Source organism: Zea mays, chromosome 5 (assembly GCF_902167145.1).
Source record: "Zea mays cultivar B73 chromosome 5, Zm-B73-REFERENCE-NAM-5.0, whole genome shotgun sequence".
NCBI classification, from domain to species: Eukaryota; Viridiplantae; Streptophyta; class Magnoliopsida; order Poales; family Poaceae; genus Zea; species Zea mays.
The window spans coordinates 215193537-215215294 of NC_050100.1; the positions used below are offsets into that span (position 1 = coordinate 215193537).

Below are 21758 nucleotides of genomic sequence, written 5' to 3' on the forward strand. Positions count from 1 at the left end.
TTCATGAGATGAACTTGGAATTAGTTACCCTCTCATCGGAGTGCAGTGGAAGTCTTTCATGGTCCAAGTCCACCTTTTCCCTTTCAATCCTCCTTCGAGACTAAATTATCAAACTCAAGCACAAGGTTAGTCTCAAAGGGTCAAGTTGTAACACATCTCCCCCTAAACATGTGCATCACTTTGCAACGGACTTGTGAGGTCCAGGGAGTGTTTGTACAACTTGAGCACCATAATAAGCAACATAATGCAAAAAAGGAACATGATCAAAAGCATAACTACATGTATGCTACAATTCAATCCAGGTTCCGCGAATCTAAGACATTTAGCTCACTACGCAACCTGCAAAAGGTCTTCTCATCTAGAGGCTTAGTGAAGATATCGGCTAGCTGGTTCTCGGTGCTAACATGAAACACTTCGATATCTCCCTTTTGCTGGTGGTCTCTCAAAAAGTGATGCCGGATGTCTATGTGCTTTGTGCGGCTGTGCTCAACAGGATTCTCCGCCATGCGGATATCACTCTCATTGTCACATAGGAGTGGGACTTTGCTCAGATTGTAGCCAAAGTCCCGGAGAGTTTGCCTCATCCAAAGTAGTTGCGCGCAACACTGACCTGCGGCAACGTACTCGGCCTCAGCGGTGGATAGGGCAACGGATGTTTGTTTCTTAGAGTTCCATGACACCAGGGACCTTCCTAAGAATTGGCACGTCCCCGATGTACTCTTCCTATCGACCTTACATCCAGCATAGTCGGAGTCTGAGTATCCAACTAAGTCAAAGGTAGACCCTTTTGGATACCAGAGCCCGAAGCAAGGCGTAGCAACCAAATATCTAAGAATTCGCTTCACCGCCACTAAGTGACACTCCTTAGGATCGGATTGAAATCTAGCACACATGCACACGCTAAGCATAATATCCGGTCTACTAGCACATAAGTAAAGCAAAGAACCTATCATTGACCGGTATGCTTTTTGATCAACGGACTTACCTCCTTTGTTGAGGTCGGTGTGTCCGTCGGTCCCCATCGGCGTCTTTGCGGGCTTGGCGTCCTTCATCCCAAACCGCTTTAGCAGATCTTGCGTGTACTTCGTTTGGGAGATGAAGGTGCCTTCCTTGAGTTGCTTCACTTGGAACCCAAGGAAGTAGTTCAACTCGCCCATCATCGACATCTCGAATTTCTGCGTCATCACCCTGCTAAACTCTTCACAAGACTTTTGGTTAGTAGAACCAAATATTATGTCATCGACATAAATTTGGCACACAAACAAATCACCATCACATGTCTTTGTAAAAAGAGTTGGATCGGCCTTCCCAACCTTGAAAGCATTAGCAAGTAAAAAGTCTCTAAGGCATTCATACCATGCTCTTGGGGCTTGCTTAAGTCCATAGAGCGCCTTAGAGAGCTTACACACGTGGTCGGGGTACCGTTCATCCTCGAAGCCAGGGGGTTGCTCCACGTACACCTCCTCCTTGATTGGCCCGTTGAGGAAAGCGCTCTTCACATCCATTTGGTACAACCTGAAAGAATGGTGAGCGGCATATGCTAGCAAAATACGAATGGACTCTAGCCTAGCCACAGGAGCAAAGGTCTCCTCAAAGTCCAAACCTGCGACTTGGGCATAACCTTTTGCCACAAGTCGAGCCTTGTTCCTCGTCACCACCCCGTGCTCGTCCTGTTTGTTGCGGAACACCCACTTGGTTCCCACAACATTTTGCTTCGGACGAGGCACCAGTGTCCAAACTTCATTGCGCTTGAAGTTGTTTAGCTCCTCTTGCATGGCCAACACCCAGTCCGGATCTAGCAAGGCCTCCTCTACCCTGAAAGGCTCAATAGAAGAGACAAAAGAGTAATGCTCACAAAAATTAACTAATCGAGATCGAGTAGTTACTCCCTTGCTAATGTCACCCAGAATTTGGTCGACGGGATGATCCCTTTGAATCATCGCTCGAACTTGGGTTGGAGGTGCCGGTTGCACTTCTTCCTCCATCACATGATTATCTTGTGCTCCCCCTTGATCGAGCGCCTCCACTTGAGGTACCTGTTCGTCATCTTCGGTTGGGGGATGCACCATAGTTGAGGAAGAAGGTTGATTTCGTTCATCTTGTTCCTGTGGCCGTACTTCTCCAATCGCCATGGTCCGTATAGCGGCCGTCGGAACATCTTCTTCATCTACATCATCACAATCAACAACTTGCTCTCTTGGAGAGCCATTAGTCTCATCAAATACAACGTCGCTAGAGACTTCAACCAAACCCGATGATTTGTTGAAGACTCTATACGCCTTTGTATTTGAGTCATAACCTAACAAAAACCCTTCTACAGCTTTGGGAGCAAACTTAGAATTTCTACCCTTCTTCACTAGAATGTAGCATTTACTCCCAAATACACGAAAGTACGATACATTGGGTTTGTTACCGGTTAGTAGCTCATACGACGTCTTCTTGAGGAGGCGATGAAGGTAGACCCTGTTGATGGCGTGGCACGCCGTGTTCACGGCTTCCGTCCAAAAGCACTCGGGGGTCTTGAACTCTCCTAGCATCGTCCTCGCCATGTCGATGAGCGTCCTGTTCTTCCTCTCTACCACACCATTTTGCTGTGGTGTGTAGGGAGCGGAGAACTCGTGCTTGATCCCTTCCTCTTCAAGGAACTCCTCCACTTGAAGGTTCTTGAACTCGGACCCGTTGTCGCTTCTTATCTTTTTCACTTTGAGCTCAAACTCATTTTGAGCTCTCCTGAGGAAGCGTTTGAGAGTCCCTTGGGTTTCGGATTTTTCCTGCAAAAAGAACACCCAAGTGAAGCGGGAAAAGTCATCAACAATAACTAAACCATACTTACTTCCTCCTATGCTCAGATAGGCGACAGGTCCGAAGAGGTCCATATGCAGCAGCTCCAGGGGTCTTGAAGTGGTCATCACGTTCTTGCTGTGATGTGCTCCTCCCACTTGTTTACCTGCTTGACAAGCTGCACAAGGTCTATCTTTTTCGAAATGCACGTTAGTCAAACCTATCACGTGTTCTCCCTTTAGAAGCTTGTGAAGGTTCTTCATCCCCACATGTGCTAAGCGGCGATGCCACAGCCAGCCCATGCTAGTCTTAGCTATTAAGCATGCATCTAGACCGGCCTCTTCTTTTGCAAAATCAACTAAATAAAGTTTGCCGTCTAATACACCCTTAAAAGCTAATGAACCATCGCTTCTTCTAAAGACAGACACATCTATATTTGTAAATAGACAATTATATCCCATATGACATAATTGACTCACAGATAGCAGATTGTATCCAAGACTCTCTACTAAAAATACATTAGAGATAGAATGCTCATTAGAAATCGCAATTTTACCTAAACCTTTTACCTTGCCTTGATTCCCATCACCGAATACAATTGAATCTTGGGAATCTTTATTCTTGACGTAGGAGGTGAACATCTTCTTCTCCCCCGTCATATGGTTTGTGCATCCGCTGTCGATAATCCAGCTTGAACCCCCGGATGCATAAACCTGCAAGGCAAATTTAGGCTTGGGACTTAGGTACCCAACTCTTGTTGGGTCCTACAAGGTTAGTCACAATTTCCTTAGGGACCCAAATGCAAGTTTTATCACCTTTGCATTTTGCCCCTAACTTCCTAGCAATTATTTTTCTATCCTTTCTACAAATTGCAAATGAAGCATTCAAAGCACAATAAATTGTAGAGGGTTCATTCACTACTTTTCTATGAACATTTGCAACATTTCTTTTAGAAACAACATTTCTCCTAGTAACATTTCTATTATACACATAAGAAGAACTAGGAGCACACATGGCATGAGAATCATAAACATATGAATCAAAAGCATCATAACTTCTATTTCTAGTTTGTCTTTTATCATGATACAAAAAGGCATGGTTCCTTTTAGCACTAGTAGCCATAGGGGCCTTCCCTTTCTCCTTGGCGGGAATGGGAGCCTTATGACTTGTTAAGTTCTTGGCTTCCCTCTTGAAGCCAAGTCCATCCTTAATTGAGGGGTGTCTACCAACCGTGTAGGCATCCCTAGCAAATTTTAGTTTTTCAAAATCACTTTTGCTAGTCTTAAGTCGAGCATTAAGACTAGCTACTTCATCACTCAATTTTGAAATGGAAACTAAGTGTTCACTACAGGCATTAATATCAACATCCTTACACCTAGTGCAAATTTCAACATGTTCAACACAAGAGTTGGATTTATTTGCTACTTCTAATTTAGCATTTAAATCATTGTTGACACCTTTCAAAGTAGAAATGGTTTCATGACAAGTAGATAGTTCAAAAGAAAGCATTTCATTTCTTTTAACCTCTAAAGCATAGGATTTTTGTGCCTCAACAAATTTATCATGCTCTTCATACAACAAATCCTCTTGCTTTTCTAAAAGTATATTCTTTTCATTCAAGGCATCAATTAATTCATTAATTTTGTCTATCTTAGATCTATCTAAGCCCTTGAACAAACATGAATAATCTACTTCATCCTCATCACTAGATTCGTCCTCACTTGAAGAAGCATAGGTAGAGTTGCGAGTACATACCTTCTTCTCCCTTGCCATAAGGCATGTGTGACGCTCGTTGGGGAAGAGGGTTGATTTGTTGAAGGCGGTGGCGGCGAGTCCTTCATTGTCGGAGTCGGATGAGGAGCAATCCGAGTCCCACTCCTTGCCTAGATGCGCCTCACCCTTTGCCTTCTTATAATGCTTCTTCTTTTCCCTCTTGTTTCCCTTTTCCTGGTCACTTTCATTATCAGGACAGTTAGCAATAAAATGACCAAGCTTACCGCATTTGAAGCATGATCGCTTCCCCTTGGTCTTAGTCTTGCTCGGCTGTCCATTGCGACCCTTTAGCACCGTCTTGAAGCGCTTAATGATGAGAGCCATTTCTTCATCATTAAGCCCGGCCGCCTCAATTTGCGCCACCTTGCTTGGTAGTGCCTCCTTGCTCCTTGATGCCTTGAGAGCAATGGGTTGAGGCTCGTGGATTGGACCGTTCAACGCGTCATCGACGTACCTTGCCTCCTTGATCATCATCCGCCCGCTCACGAATTTTCCAAGTACTTCTTCGGGCGTCATCATCGTGTACCTGGGGTTCTCACGAATATTGTTCACGAGATGAGGATCAAGAACGGTAAATGACCTGAGCATTAGGCGGACGACGTCGTGATCCGTCCAACGCGTGCTTCCGTAGCTCCTTATCTTGTTGATAAGGGTCTTGAGCCGGTTGTAAGTTTGAGTTGGCTCTTCTCCCCTTATCATGGCGAATCGTCCAAGCTCGCCCTCCACTAACTCCATCTTGGTGAGCATGGTGATGTCGTTCCCCTCGTGAGAGATCTTGAGGGTGTCCCATATCTGCTTGGCATTGTCCAAGCCGCTCACCTTATTGTACTCTTCCCTGCACAAAGATGCTAAGAGAACAGTAGTAGCTTGTGCATTTTTATGAATTTGTTCATTGATAAACATAGGGCTATCCGAGCTATCAAATTTCATTCCATTCTCTACAATCTCCCATATGCTTGGATGGAGAGAGAATAAATGACTACGCATTTTGTGACTCCAAAATCCGTAGTCCTCCCCATCAAAATGTGGAGGTTTACCAAGAGGAATGGAAAGCAAATGCGAATTCGAACTATGTGGAATACGAGAATAATCAAATGAAAAGTTCGAATTAACCGGTTTCCTTTGTTTGTCGTGGTCGTCGTTCTTTTGGGAAGAAGAGGACTCATCGCTGTCGTAGTAGACGATCTCCTTGATGCGTCTTGTCTTCTTCTTCTTCCCATCTCTTCGCTTGTGGCCCGAGCCCGAGTCATTGGACTTGTCATCCCTTGGCTCGTTGACGAAGGACTCCTTCTCCTTGTCGTTTATCACAATTCCCTTCCCCTTAGGATCCATCTCTTCGGGCGGTTAGTCCCTTTCTTGAAGAGAACGGCTCCGATACCAATTGAGAACACCTAGAGGGGGGGGGTGAATAGGTGATCCTGTAAAAGCTCAAAACTTAAGCCACAAAAACTTGTTAAGGGTTAGCACAAGTATGGCCAAGTGGCTAGAGAGAACTCAAAACACGATAACCACAAGAAAGCAATCACAGAGTTGACACGGTGGTTATCCCGTGGTTCGGCCAAGTACAAAACTTGCCTACTCCACGTTGTGGCGTCCCAACGGACGAGAGTTGCACTCAACTCCTCTCAAGTGATCCAATGATCAACTTGAATACCACGGTGTTTTTCTTTCCTTTGATCTTTTCCCGTTTGCGAGGAATCTCCACAACTTGGAGTCTCTCGCTCTTACAATTAAGTTCACAAAGAATACGGAGTAAGGTGGGAATGAGCAACGCACACAAGACTCGAAAATCAGAGCAACAACACGCACACAAGTCGCAACAAGAGCTCGCAACGCAACACAAAGAGTTCACAACTCCACAAGAGCTCTATATGCTATCACAATGAAACGAATGCGTGAGATTGATGTCTTGGTGCTTAGAAGAGTTGTAGGAATGCTTGGTATACTCCTCCATGCGCCTAGGGGTCCCTTTTATAGCCCCAAGGCAGCTAGGAGCCGTTGGGAACAAATCTGGAAGGCCATCTTTGCCTTCTGTCTCGTGGCGCACCGGACAGTCCGGTGCACACCGGACACTGTCCGGTGCCCGATTTGTTTCCTTAAACAGCGCATCCGACCGTTGCTGTCAGAGTCAGATCTGCGCACCGTTGGCGCACCGGACATGTCCGGTGCACACCGGACAGTCCGGTGCTTCCTTCCGACCGTTGGCTCGGCCACGTGTCGCGCGCCGATCGCGCGGCCGACCGTTGGCCCGGCCGACCGTTGGCTCACCGGACAGTCCGGTGCACACCGGACAGTCCGGTGAATTTTAGCCGAAGTCGCCGGAGAAAAACCCGAGAGCGGCCTCTTCGGCCGAGGCAGCCTGGCGCACCGGACACTGTCCGGTGCACCACCGGACACTGTCCGGTGCACCACCGGACAGTCCGGTGCCCCAGACCGAAGCAGCCCCTTGGCTGTACACAGCCAAGTCTTCTCTTCTCTTCTTCTATCTGTTTCTAACACTTAGACAAATATATTAGTACACAAAACCAATGTACTAAGGCTTAGAAACATACCTTAACTTGTGATTTGCACTTTGATCATCCTTGGGCATATTTTCACATTTAAGCACTTGTGTTTGCACTCAATCACCAAAATACTTAGAAATGGCCCAAAGGCACATTTCCCTTTCAGCTCTCGGGTTTCTGCGAAGGGAAATCACTGCCGTGGACCAGCCTGGCCCCACCTGGCAGAGGGTGCACCGGACAGTCCGGTGCACACCGGACAGTCCGGTGCCCCTAAGCCAGAAACACTAAGTCTTGTTTTTCAGCTGATTTTCAAATCGGTTTTCGCTCTAACTTGTGTGTGAGTTCTAGAGTGACACCTAGCACTGTATATGAGTGTGATTGTGCACCAACACTACACTAGAACTCTCTTGGTCAAACTACTCATCGACAACCCCTCTTTATAGTACGGCTAAAAGAGAATAAAAGACCTAACTAAATCGCGAGTGTCCACATCTCCTTAACACTCGGATTCCGTAGACCTTCACCTTTTGTTCCGTCGTTTTAGCCGTCGCTTCGAGTTCTTATTTCCGGGATTGTTTTCACCGTTGTAGTACTTCTACCTGTCATGCGACCTAACTTACCATTTGTCTCTGCAAAACACACGTTAGTCACATATAATATTACGTTGTCATTAATTACTAAAACCAACCAGGGGCCTAGATGCTTTCAACTTGGAACACAAAGTTTCTACAAGGACCACCACAAGATTGGTGTCTCTTGCCTCAATTACAAGTGAGTTTGATCGCAATAAAGAATCAAGAAGGAAGAAAGCAATCCAAGCGCAAGAGCTCGAAAGAACACAAGCAAATCTCTCTCTCTAAGCACTAGGGCGTTGTGTGGAATTTGGGAGAGGATTTGATCTCTTGAGTGTGTCTAGAATTGAATGCCTAGCTCTTGTAAGTGGTTGGAAGTGTGAAAACTTGGATGCAATGAATGGTGGGTGGTTGGGGGTATTTATAGCCCCAACCACCAAACTAGCCGTTTGGTGGGGCTGACTGCCGTATGGTGCACCAGACAGTTCGGTGTACACCGGACATGTCTGGTGCGCCAGCCACGTCACCAAAGCCATTGGGATTCGACCGTTGGAGCACTGTCTTCTAGGCCCGCCTTGATGTCCGGTGGCGCACCGGACATGTACTATAGAGTGTCCGGTGCGCCACTACGCGCGTGCCTGACTTCTGCGCGCTCTGGCGCGCATTAATTGCTGTTGCAGGTGACCGTTGGCGCGAAGTAGCCGTTGCTTCGATGTCACACCGGACAGTCCGGTGAATTATAGCGGGCTAGCCGTTGCGAATTCCCGAAGCTGGCGAGTTCCTGAGGCGCCGTTCCTTGGAGCACCGGACAATGTCCGGTGTACACCGGACAGTCCGGTGAATTATAGCGGAGTCGCCTCTGGATTTTCCCGAAGGTGATGAGTTTGAGTTGGAGTCCTCTGGTGCACCGGACACTGTCCGGTGGTGCACCGGACACTGTCCGGTGTACAACGGACAGTCCGGTGCGCCAGACCAGAGGTGCCTTCGGTTGTCCCTTTGCTCTTTTGTTGAACCCAATACTTGATCTTTTTATTGGCTAAGTGTGAACCTTTTACACCTGTATAACTTATACACTAGAGCAAACTAGTTAGTCCAATTATTTGTGTTGGGCAATTCAACCACCAAAATCATTTAGGAACTAGGTGTAAGCCTAATTCCCTTTCACCGCCACACTCATTAGACTTAGTTAGGTCAAGTGTGAGTTAGTGCTTGTTACTCTTGGTGATTGGCATGACCTGACACCTTGGTGTCTATTAGGAGCTCGATGATCACCCAGAGACCTTGTGGGTGACCCTTGTACACGATCGTGAGCAGTTCATCATATTAGAGTGGCAAAGAACTAACTCATAAAGAGCACTTGGTTCTTACATAGACCAAAGGGGAGCAACACCCTTAAGGGTTGTTCGGTTATTCTAATTCCATGTGGATTAGAGTGGATTGGAATGGATTGTGATAGATTTTGACTTATTATGGATTTAAACCTACTCAATACCATTCAATCCACATAGATCAACGAAAGCGAACAAGCCCTTATGTGGGTGCTCCAACGAGGACTAGTGGAAAGTGTTGACTCCTCTGTTGCCTATGACCATTGCCTTGCCCTTGTCGAGCCTAGGTGGTTGAGAGGGATCCTACTCATCTCCTCTAGAAAGGGGTGGACCAAACCTCTTGGTCCAAACCATACTACTGACTATCAATCTAAGCGATTACCATTCTCTGAATGCTAATAGATTGTCCTTTGGTTGCCCACTGGTTGTCCTCTGACTACCAATTGACCTCGAAATCCCAAAGAATCACTCACTAAACTTCGTGAGGCTTGGCCACAGTCTGTACCCATGATCTTGGCCCCGAGTGAATCAGACCCTAACGTGCTCTATCATGACAGATGAAGCCAGAAGTAGAGACAAAATATGTTGTGTTGACTAAACCACCACACTTAGTGGAGAATTTGTCGAATGTCAACCAAAACGCTAAGTTGACAAAGGAACGATGAGTCGCAATGAAGTGTTATAAGGGAATCCAAGCGCTGCTGGAGACGAAGAGATCTTTCACTGTCTCAATAGAGGGATCCTTGACCTAGGTGGTCCCACTATCTAAGGGGCATGGAGGTAGCACACAAGGAAGGACATGGACACTGGCCGGCGCGAGGTCAAGGAGGGGCTCAAGCATAGGGGTGCAATGAACTAAGGGTGCTGGTTGCAAGGAAGGGAGAATGATGTAGCTATGAGACATACAACAGTTGTAGGAGGAATAGCAGCAACACGGTCGCGTGTGGGGGTGCGTGGGTGTGAGGAGTAGAACAGGGCACATGAGAACTAGTGGCGCAGACAACGCGAATGTTAGTAAGCAGTGGCGCCATGACGGCCAACAACCATGAGGGGGTGTGGCTCGGTGAGGAGCCGATGATGGATGCAAGAATCACAACGACACAAGGGTTTCGTGGAGAGGACGACGTACGAAGGGAGGAGTTGTTAAGAGTGAGGGAAAAGGAGTGGGGCCCATGATAGAGAAGTTTTAAAAACGCGGATAAAAGGGTCACTGGACACTCCGGAGGAGCACATGACAACACACTAGATATCTGTATAGTAGAAACTGTAAACACCGATCGTGTCTGGTGCATTATATACGGTGTATACTGGATGCCACCATGACTTCATGAAGAAGCACAACAAGCAGACATCATTGGACAATGTCCGGCAAGACATCCGACGCATAAAAAAGGTACTGAAACAAATTGTTTTTCACTCTAGACTTTGCACCAAACCAATTCCCAACCATTTTCAAGATATAAATGAACACTACCTCGGATTAGTATTAGCATCATCTCCCAAATCCTTGATTTTTCAAATATTTTGCACTAGGCTAGACAATTTTTAGTGAAATTAGACAAAAAGAGAGGTTGGCTTGTGATTTGTCCACTGGCGATTTTAAACCGCTTCAGCCCGTGATTGAACAGGCCTCTAATGAACTGCTCAGTTTTGCAATTCTGATCAGGATGCATTTTTTTTCAGATCAGAATTTGTTCCAGTTGACCTCATGTAGCAGTACTACAACTATAGCACTCTGAGCCACTGGATTACAATCATGCATTCTCCAGGGCCGCCTGAACTCAGCGTAGCATGGTCTGAGTCCGACCAAGAAAGGTCGAGTAACGTGGAAGTTTGACTGCATGGAACCTTACAAAACGTACAGCGCCTATGGGCACTGTAAAGTCAAGCACATGTACATGGGGGGTTTCCAGCTAGTAGAGACGCGAATCAGGGCGTTTGAGCGAGGGACACTTGCTTGACTCGCAAGGGACGCCCACAACGAAGTCTCCCCCATTCAGGGCAGCTAGCGTCCCGCTGCACCGTACACGCGCGGTAAGAAGCACGGCGAGAGTGAGAGGCTGGCACGCTATCTTCTTCGCACGTCGCCCACCATGTCGTGTCCTTTTTCCTCGGCTCGGCTCGCCTCGTTCCCGGCCGACGCGAATCGGTTCCCGGCCTCCGTGTTTCCATGGCGCTGTTCTTGGTATAACAAGTGTGGAGTGCGGACTACTCTACTCGTCGTCTTCGTTGGTTTTCCCTTCCCCGGTCTGGGAATCGGAGAGCGTCGCGTGTGGCTTGGTTTGGTTTGGCTTTTACATGTACTTGTTACGTAGTAGTAGTAGTATTAGTACTTGCTAACTCTGGCTTAATTAACCCTTGGAACGTAGAGTCAACAGACAACAGGCCTATGGAAACAAGAGACAAAATTAAAATGGAGTGGGGAGAAAAGAGAGCACACATGCTCCGGTTTCCAGTAAGTGCAGTCTGCAGTGCTACTCCGCCACTCTTTCAAAAAAAAAAAAATACGCGCCTAATACTGCAGCTGCAGTAGCAGGTTTGAACACTGCTACCCTACCCTCAGTACCCTGGAAGGAAGGATCGCTGCTGCTGCTGAGCCTCTCTCTGCCTGATGAGACGCCAAGTTTATTGGGACCTAGGAGCACTGTCCCATGCCACACGTGCACGGGCGCAATGCCGACGCGCCAGGCCGGTAGCAGCGTGTTTGCACGAACAAACACGCGTGAGCACATCGATTAGCCGCGGCGGGAGTACAAGGGGATTAAATTGGGAGTCTGGACCCTGGAAACATGGGATCCTGGAAGCTAGTACTAATTAACAAGCTGTATTTTACCGCGGCTGCAGAGGAGGGAGGGAATGCGAGGTGCCGCGCATGCCGACGCACGAGAAGAGGAGAAGGAAACTTGAAGCGGAAGGGTACGTCTGACCCACACGATCCAGCAGAAGCCGCACGAGCGGCAAACCGACCACTAGCCTACGTGCTCTGAGGTTTGACCCTAGAACCCTCCCCTCCACAAACCCCTACCAGCAGGGACCTCTCCTTTCATTAACCCTAAGATTCTTGCACTGTTGGGTGCTCGGAGGACAGGGTTTGGAAAACATGGCCCATGGGATTTTGGGTTGCATGTTACAGTATCTTTCTTCCCTTATATATTTTTTTTTATATATTTCTGGCTTGGCTGCAAGGGAGGAATGAGAAGGCAGCACTTGGATCCACGCAGGTTTCTCGCATCAATGTCCGTGGAGGCTCTGTTGACGACACCGACGCAGCAGTGCTGTGCAGCACCGGATGCACGAATGGCCGGACCAGTCTGAAAAGCTTCGGTTAAAGAATGGTGCCATATGTGACTACGATGGTGACCTGCCTGGTGATCAGTGACCTATACCTTGGGTTTTCTCACACGGTTTCTTGGTAACTTGTCCGCCTGCTTCGCCTCTGGCACCGTGGTCCACCACTGCACATACCAAGCGTGTAAACTTAATCTCATGTCAGGAAGAAGAAGAAGAAAAAAGTCTTCAGGAGACAATTTTTTTGTGGCTACTTGTTCACTAGACAATACTTGAATCAAAACCATGTAAAGGTTGTCAAGCCAAATAATCCTTGTTTGAAGCATAAGTACTGGCTGTCTGTAGTCAAGAAGGTGTGTATCCCAGACTCTCCCTCAAGGATAGGCAATCACAGAAATTTCTGAGTACCGACAACCAAATGGATACAAAACATTATCGCCAATCGACAAAGGTAGATAATTATAACCACACGTTGGCACCAAGGATAGAGAGAAAATCCAGAGATGGGCCTCCGTAAAAAAAAAAAAATCTAGAGAACAACATCATCTCAAGTTATAACTAGAGGTGGTAATGAGCTCTAAATTTTACACTATAAAATCTAAGGATCAGACTCTAGTCCTATTTATTTTTTAAACTAAAATTTATTAAAAAACCTAACTTTTTATAATTTGGATTGCGATTCATTACCGCCCCTAGTTATAACGCATACGGTACATACAGACCCTTTGTCTGTAATACCATACCATCAGCGAGCATGACACTATCTACGGAGTTAAATAACTAGTGAGGATTGATGCTAGATTTCATACTAGTTTGACTAATCACAACCTTACAAAAGCCAGGGACAACAGCATCGCTCCATGAACGAATGATAAAGAATTTTTGCTCGACATGACTCAGGATTTCAGCTCCGACTCAGCGATGTGAAAACAGGCACTTCCCTCAGCTTAGCTAAATTCCATTTCGATAGGTGCACTCCATATAACTGGGTGGCATGCATAAGCTTTGGCACAAGCAGTTTCATGGCATGAAATTTCCCCCCATATCCGATTCAAGAAATTCAGACCAAGATTTTTAAAAGAGGCCTTTCTTCTTTGGAAAACTATATCTTATACCATGTTACAAATTACAGAGATCTGCTATATAATAAAAAAACCTTTTCTCTATTTTTTTAATTTCAATCAACTCAGGAGATCAATGATGAGTAAGGAACATGTATACTTTTCTCTCGAAGGTTTTACAGTGCTTTTTTTTGTGTTCGCTAAACCCTCCTTCAAATTCACATATACAGGTGAGAAAAAAGGGTACCAATGAAGAGGGAAGTCTGTCCAAAAAGGATTTTGGGATCATGGGAGAATCAAAGGTATATGTGCACATACCGCTGTAAGATATATGTACTGTGAAAAGGAATTAGACTCTCGTTATTCCAATAGAGTACTGCACTTAGTTGGAATTTTCAAGTCTCCTAGTGTCTTGGGAATTGTACTTATATAGTTCACCTTTAGAAAATTCAAGGGAACACAATTAAAAATTCCTAAGGTAGCTATCTAGAGAGCTAGATTATTCTGTGAGGAGGCTTAACTATAGAAACAAGACATACATTAGATGCAAAGTACTTGACATCGAGTTAGTTTATTAATTAGGTGAATATCAGATCACAAGATTGTTAATCCCAAGCGTGCTGCAGATACATACCGCATTGAGATTCGCACAATGGGACCCTACGTGAGTTACAATAGGTGACACTTTTAAAACTTCTATAAGTATCTGCAGTTTAGTGCACACAAGGGTGCAAAACGTTAGCCAAATGGTAGGAAGGGAAACCCTACAAAGTAACCAACCAAGAGAGCTAAGACTACGAGTCTGCAACTTAAAGCTGCTTCTTCCTTCTCTGAGATTTTGTGCTAGCTTTTCTCCAAATTTAGTTAGTCTTTGATAAGAGCAGAGCCAGTGCTTAGTGACCCACCTTGTTTGGCCCCAAAGAAATATATGGTAGTCCCACACTGAGTGGAAGAAAGGGTTCGTTTTAGCTCCAGTAATCAGCAGAAACCAGAATCTTTTAGCTACTTCCTACCGAGTGAAGTTTGACCATACAGATTAACCGTTAGGTTTTGTAGCTGGTAACTTCTTGTAACTAGAAGCAGGTGAGCACTGCTTGAGATATACAGCATCTAACCAGTAGTTTGTTGTACTGTGTAAACATATGGATGCCATCAGAAGTGATGACATAGAGAAGCAAGATGAAGTTATGTTACCTGGATTCAGGTTTCATCCAACAGATGAAGAGCTTGTCAGGTTTTACCTTAAAAGAAAAATCCAGCAGAAGTCTCTCCCCATTGAGCTCATCAGGCAGCTAGACATCTACAAATATGATCCATGGGATCTCCCAAGTAAGCTTCTGTGCACCTCTTCCCCTTGTTAACTATATTCTATTTCTCTGCACAAATCTGTAAAGAGCTAATAAAGAAAATTGTTTGTTTTAAGATAAGCTTAGTTCGCTACATGATGCTCCTTTTCTGTACAAGTAACGTGGGACATGTTTTGATACTATGAATCTTAGTAAATCTTCAAAAACTTTTACATGCATGCTCGTCTGTATCTATAAGGTTTTGTCTACTTGCAATACTGAGCATTATACAACAGGTAAAACTGGTCATAGAGTTAAATATCATTAACATGAATAGTAAGGTATGCACAAACCAACATAATATAAGCTTGCTGTCCTAATGTATTTATAATGTTTTGTCTCGGTGTTAACGAAATTTTATGTGATCACATAACCAGCTCTGAGCCTATACGAACCTGTAAGTTCTTGCTGAGCTTATGCTTTCAATTGTATGCTGTTGTGTTGTATAGCTGATTCAGGCTTCGGCTATCAAAGTTTGAGTGCATGTAGGTTGGACATAGATTATATTTGCACACATGAATGTGTAATGCATCTTATCAGTTAAACACCTTGGCTTCAATATTGAACCCTAAATTTGGGATCTTTGATCGTAACTAGTAAAGACAGCATGAATCTTACATACAGTTACTTACAAAATATTCTGTCTCTTTTATCTCCATAAAGAACTGGCGAGTACTGGAGAGAAGGAATGGTATTTCTACTGTCCAAGGGATAGGAAGTATCGGAACAGCACAAGACCAAACAGGGTAACTGGAGCAGGCTTCTGGAAGGCTACTGGAACTGACAGGCCAATCTACTCTTCTGATGGGAGCAAGTGCATAGGCTTGAAGAAATCTCTTGTCTTCTACAAAGGTAGAGCAGCCAAAGGTGTCAAAACCGACTGGATGATGCATGAATTCAGGTTGCCATCACTCACTGACCCAACACTGCTGCAGAAGAAGCCACTGGAGAAGACCATTCCACCAAATGTAAGAAATTTGCATGCATATTTGAGAAAGAAACAGTAGCCAATTATTTACTTAATAGAAAGCTAGTGGTGTAGCTCATTGTGGGGTATGCCCCTCTAAATCAGTCTTAAAATCAATGGATTCTACATGTACAGCAAAAAAATCATCGAGATAACTTTCACCAAGCAGTGTCAATAGCATTAGACATGGTTAAAACATAGCACGATTTAGGACAATCATTGCAGTTTATTTGTACCTTTTGCATGCGTATGTTGCCAAAATAGAAGATATAAATTACCTTGTATAGAAAACCACTAACCAGCTCTACTTAATTTCTTTTGTATGAACAGGATTCCTGGGCGATCTGCAGGATTTTCAAGAAAACCAATTCAACAGCACAGAGAGCTCTCTCACATTCCTGGGTATCTCCTCCTCTATCCAGCACAAATGAAAACTACATTCGCCTATCCTCACAGGCTACACAGAGAAGTTATCACAGCTCAGAGAACACATCCTCTACGATGACAGACATCATCTCCTCCATCCAGTTCACTGGTAGTAGTTACATGCCTTCAATAGTTTCCTCTTGCCGCAACCCTCTGAGCATCATTGACAGCAGCAGCAGGCCGGCTGCGTCCCTAATGCTCCCCTCATCTGGAGCAGAACATCACGCCATGAGTATCCTCTCAGCAATCCCACATGATCTTCCAGCTGGGATGGACATTGCATCAATGGTCCTCAATGCATCACCCACTACACTCCAGAACCTAGATAGGATCCCCACAAACATTGAGTTTGGTCAACCACACCACCCCAGCAACAGCAGCATGGCCAACAGATGCACGGCTGATTTGCTTGACATTGGCAACAGTGTCACCGGTGCTCCCCGGTCAATCAACTTCCCGTTCAACCTGCAAGGGGCACTGCCAGATGACTGGAGGATGACCTTGCCTTGGGACTCTCTCCCTTGCACAACCGAGGTCTCAACAAATTACAAGTCGACCAAGTACTATACTTAGTTTGAATTCTGTACTAATGTAGGCTTTGCTTTATAGTGCAGCAGACAGTGTACCTAATTTTCACTTATTGGAGCTTCTACCACCATCTGCTAGCATTGCTGTTATCATGGAGTATTAGAATTTCGTTCTGTTAACATCGAAGCTAGCAGAGTTATTAGGATGCATTTGTGTTAGTACCTTTTGTGCAATGTAGCCATGTAGGAGCAGTTGCGATCTTGATGTTTCATGTGTAACTCTGTAAGACTGCAAGTCTAACTTAGCTTCAGTTTTGTCCACAGTTCTATGCACTGAAGTTGTGCCCAACGAAGTAGACCAGTGACCAGTCCACCACCCACCAGTTCTCTCCTCTACCATGGTTTCATAATATGGGAGCAGCTGTTATGGATCAAACTCTCGTATGGCACTATGACAGTAATAATAACTCAATGAAACTTGCTTTACTTGCCGCGTAAATGCGAGGTTTATCGGCCTCTCGGGGACATTTTGCCGAACGGGTGGTGCGCACGCCCAGGCCATCGACACTGTATCCTCCTTCAAGGTTGAGGTATTCACGCCGGCCGCCGCATTGGCATTGCCTCACGGAGTTGCTGGTAATCTGGTACCGAAACCACAATCTCGTGGTCGTGAAGCAGAGCAGTTGTCTGGACTCTGGAGCCTTTGTTGCTGCCGTGCCTGCCGCGCAGAAAATTGAGTCTTCTAGTTCTCGGTATCTGTTTCGGGCCTGTGATGAGGGCGTAGTAGAACCAAGACCAATTCTCAGCGTTGGATCTAGGCTTGTTCAAACGTTGGATTGGATTGCTTTGGTTCAGATCAAGGTCGGGTCGTTAGTCTTTAGACACGGCTCATGTCTGACTCTGCTCAGTCGGTTTTTTTGTTAGGTCGGAATTTTTTTGGGTTTTGAGTCAGTTTTTTTGTTGGATTAGGTATTGTGTCAAAAATTCATGACCCATACATGACACATAAATTATTTTAAATAAAAAACTATGACTTGTATGCCTGTTACATTGATCGAATCGAGTTTTTTCAGACGGATTGGATCGAGTTGGTCAAATCGGACGACCCATGCTCAGATCTAGTTAGATCCAATTTCGGCCTCGCAATAAAATTGAGACCGCAAAACCTGAACCCATATGACATTTTTAGGTAAACCGGATGATATTTACTTGTAAAAAAGTTTACATTACCCTTATAAACAATATATTCTATCCCTAAATAATTATAAAAAGCATCTAGATAACCTACTAAGATAGATTTAAAAAAACACACATAACAGATTTAAAAGTTTACACAACTTTCTAATATATCAAGAGTCAACTATATAACCCTTTACTACAAAATATGATATTATAACTTTTAAAGCATTTAAACAATGTTTAAATAATGCACATGCGCTCTCTCTCTCCCGATGGTTTTGTATGACTATTTGGATATTGCATCCCATCACAATGATCTAAGCATCCCTGCTTACACATAATCGCATCAATTGTATCCCTCCTTGTGTTCTTTTTAGCCTTATGCTACCGCTCAATAAACACTGCCTAATGACTCTCCTTAGGGCTATTTTGGTGACTAGAGACCACGAGGAGATCCATCGGGGAGGAATATGAATAGCAAGGGGATTCCTCCTCATGGATCCTGTCATGATCTCTAGTCACCAAATCAGCCCTTAATGTTATTGAGCTCATGTGTTAGGCCTATAGCCTTGTCAGAGCCCCTCACATATTCTTACCCTCTCGTGCTTTCTCTTCCTACCACTACCTAAAAATTTAAAGGTAAACTAAATGATGTGGAAGGGGCTAGATGAGGAGGGTACATATGTGGTGCTTGAGCTCGATGTTAAGAGTTGGAGCAAGATTCAACAAAGAAGATGCTACATGTTGCTCATTGTGTGGTGAGTCGGTCAACAGTAGGAAAGTGGAGGCAACAAATGTCCCTACGTGCAAATATGGGCACTTGAAAGTATCGCTTCGAGCCTACAGAGGTGAATAGGCTCTACAAACATGTTCATAAAAATCAACACATAAAATATCAAATTACAACACACTACCCTAAATTTGGCCTAACCAAGGTGTGAAGCCAGCCTAGACAATTTTGGTCCCAACCCCGACTTAGTAGGGTTACAATGGTGGTTTGGCTAGATTTTGATAGTGGCCTGGCCACCTTCATCAAAAGTTTCAACACTTGTTATAAACTTTCGAGGTCTAAAGAACAAAACGTGCTTTAAGTCTTACACCTACTCTATATTGATGCAACTTTGTGTGTGTCTCTGTTATAGATGTATGAATACTTTCGCGTAATCCTTGCAAACACAAACCACCACACACGAGTAGCACAAGCAGAAACACAAATATATATGCAATATGAACAAGTGTGAGGCAAATCAATCGACCATAATCAACCTACATGTCGCAAGTTGAATATGGTTTTCCTTCGAAGGTATAACCAACCTCGTCATAATCAATCATATGACCACACCAATGGCATGTTCCAAGCTCCGAGGGAACTAGTCCATAGTGGGCTTCAACGTTATATTTGCATAGTACTAGGGGCTACAATATGCTCCTCATCTTTTGCATTTTGCTTAGCCCGATAAGTGAAACTTAGGTCTATAGATCCACTCACTAAAATGACACCTCCAATGTCATGCTATAAACGATGATAAATTATTAATTTTTGACAAGTATATACAAAATTTAATAGAAAATAAAGATGCACTTACTTCGTTTTTATTGCCACACTCAAACTCTAGTGAACTCGAAGGTTCAAGAGCAATTGGATCTTTGTAAGTACACAGGAGAGGGTTCCAAAGACATTCGGCTTTGGTATTATCCTCATTCGTTAATGATGGAGGGTTCAGGGGGAGGTAGAACCTACCACTAGAAGTGATCATGTAGCAATTTCCCTCTCCACAAGTGGTTGAAAAACAATTACCTTGGGTCAAAGTTCTCAGGTTCATCAGTCCACTAAAAGAAAAAATGCCTCATGGTCATGAAAAAGTTGATGACACCAGCTTGTTAGTAATTAAATAACACATCTCAAGAAACAATGAAACAAAATATTATTACTTACATTAAAATGTCCACATGTGTAGAAGCAATGAGCAATTGTGTTTGGATGCCTCCATTGAAACATGCAGAGTGGCTTACACAATCAAAATTAGGTATCAATAACTTAGGAGTGATAGATGCACTCTGTCAAAAAATATCTAATAGTGATTATATAGGTCATGAGATCAAAATCTTAAGGTAAAGACACGAGAGACACAAGAATTTAGATAGGTTTAAGTTCTTAGTGTGAGATAGTGCCCTACGTCCTGTATATGATGGATCTATTGTATATTGCAATATGATGATCCTATGATTTGATCTCATCTGATCTTCCCTATGGGGTTCCCTCGCTCCTGCTTTTATATTCCAAGGAGGGATAGTGGCTTACAATATAGACAATGAGTTGGTTACTAAGTCTATGGCAGCACCAAGTCGGTTACCTAGTTGTATATGAATCCAACTCTATGATTACAATGTACTTTCCTTATCCATTAGGATATTTTTCATATCTATTAGGATTTTGATCATAACTTCTATTTTGGTAAGATCTTTGTCATGTTTAAGCTCTTGGAATCCTCCTAGCATTAGACCTCCTTCTGATCATGACGATCGGGTCCATGGGCTCTACCCATGAGCCCATCCATACCAGTTCTCCTTCATAAAGCTTGATTTGGGTACCTTTAGTATATATTATTGACAGTAGCCCTTGAGTCTTGTATGTATCTTTCAAAGCCTAGTGGTATCACGCCCAAGCTAGAGCCAAAAAAGTCATTGCTGAGAAGAAGGATAAGTTCTCTTTTATTTTTGTCTTTCAGATTATAGTGTATTGAAATATGATTTTGTCTTTTAGGTGACCAAAACAAACTCTCATAATATTTTTATTGTCATTTAAGATGTGTTCAATTTGAATATTGCCAATTTATATCTTATCAGGAAACATACCTTGTCAAATGTAACCAGAAAACCTGGTGATTTGCATTTTTGGTCAAGGCTTATGAAAGTGAAGGATTCTTTAATTTTGGTTCCTTTACTCTAAAGGATGGGAAGCAGATTAGATTATGGGAAGATACTTGGTTAGGTACACGATCGCTAAAATATAAATGTTTTTGATAGGATTCCTCTAAACATTTCTTTTTGTAGATCTTTAGGGGAACTTATTGAATTGGAACAGGTTGGTTGCTAGCATTGCTCATATTCATCTTAGTAATGAGAAGGATGTTTTTAGATGGAATTTGTTGACATCTGGTCAATTCTCTGGTAACTCGATGTACGGTTTCTTAATGAATAATGCCAAAGTTTTTTTTATCATAAGTCTCTTTGGAAGCTTAAAGCACCATTAAAAATCAAGATTTTTATGTGGTACATAATTAGAGGCGTAATTTTAACAAAAGATAATCTTGCTAAACGTAATTGGCATGGAAGTGAAAATGTGTGTTTTGTGACTCAAGTGAATCTATACAACATTTGTTTTTTCAATGCCATTACACTCGGTTTCCATGGAGACTAGTGCATTGTTGTTTTAGTCTAACTATTCCAAGATCAGGGAAACATATCTTTGGTTCTTGGCTACTCGGGGTTGCACCAAAAACTAAAAATTTGATAATTACAGGTGCCACATCGATTTGTTGGACTATCTAGATTAGTATAAATGATTTAGTTTTTGACAAATCCTCTATGATAACTTATATGCAAGTAATCTTTCGAGCACGCACTGTCACACCCGGTTTTAGAAGGTAAACCGAATGCAAACCATGTACGTGCCAGGATCAGCAATTCACGTACACAACAGTTACATAACTGGACATCATCACACAGTGCTCAAATAATGACATAAAAGAGGGTATAATAGTCGATTACATCATGATGTCCGAGACATCCACATAGTCTTTAACAATAATCAAAGTGCGGAAAAGAAACGTAGATACACACGGCCTACACAGGCAACCGACTGGGGGTTTGCCGCTAACCCACGCCTAGAACTCATCGTACTCTTGGAACTCCTGGAAGTCCTCCTCCACGACTTCATCTTTACCTGAGCAGTGGTTGCAACGCGGACAACCTAGGAGGTTTGGTGTGTAAAGCAAGGGTGAGT

The 21758-nt window shown here is 43.9% G+C and overlaps 2 long non-coding RNA genes across 2 annotated transcripts; one reads left to right on the forward strand and one right to left on the reverse strand.

Moving 5' to 3' along the window:
• Positions 1 to 11523: 11523 nt before the first annotated feature.
• On the forward strand, positions 11524 to 12415 carry LOC118472105 (uncharacterized). Its single transcript, XR_004849707.1, has 2 exons — positions 11524 to 11946; positions 12180 to 12415. It is a non-coding gene; the product is annotated as an uncharacterized lncRNA (long non-coding RNA).
• Positions 12049 to 17479, reverse strand: LOC118472104 (uncharacterized). The gene is made up of 2 exons (XR_004849706.1): positions 15899 to 17479; positions 12049 to 15597 (listed from the first exon to the last, which is right to left on the reverse strand). It is a non-coding gene; the product is annotated as an uncharacterized lncRNA (long non-coding RNA).
• Positions 17480 to 21758: the final 4279 nt, after the last annotated feature.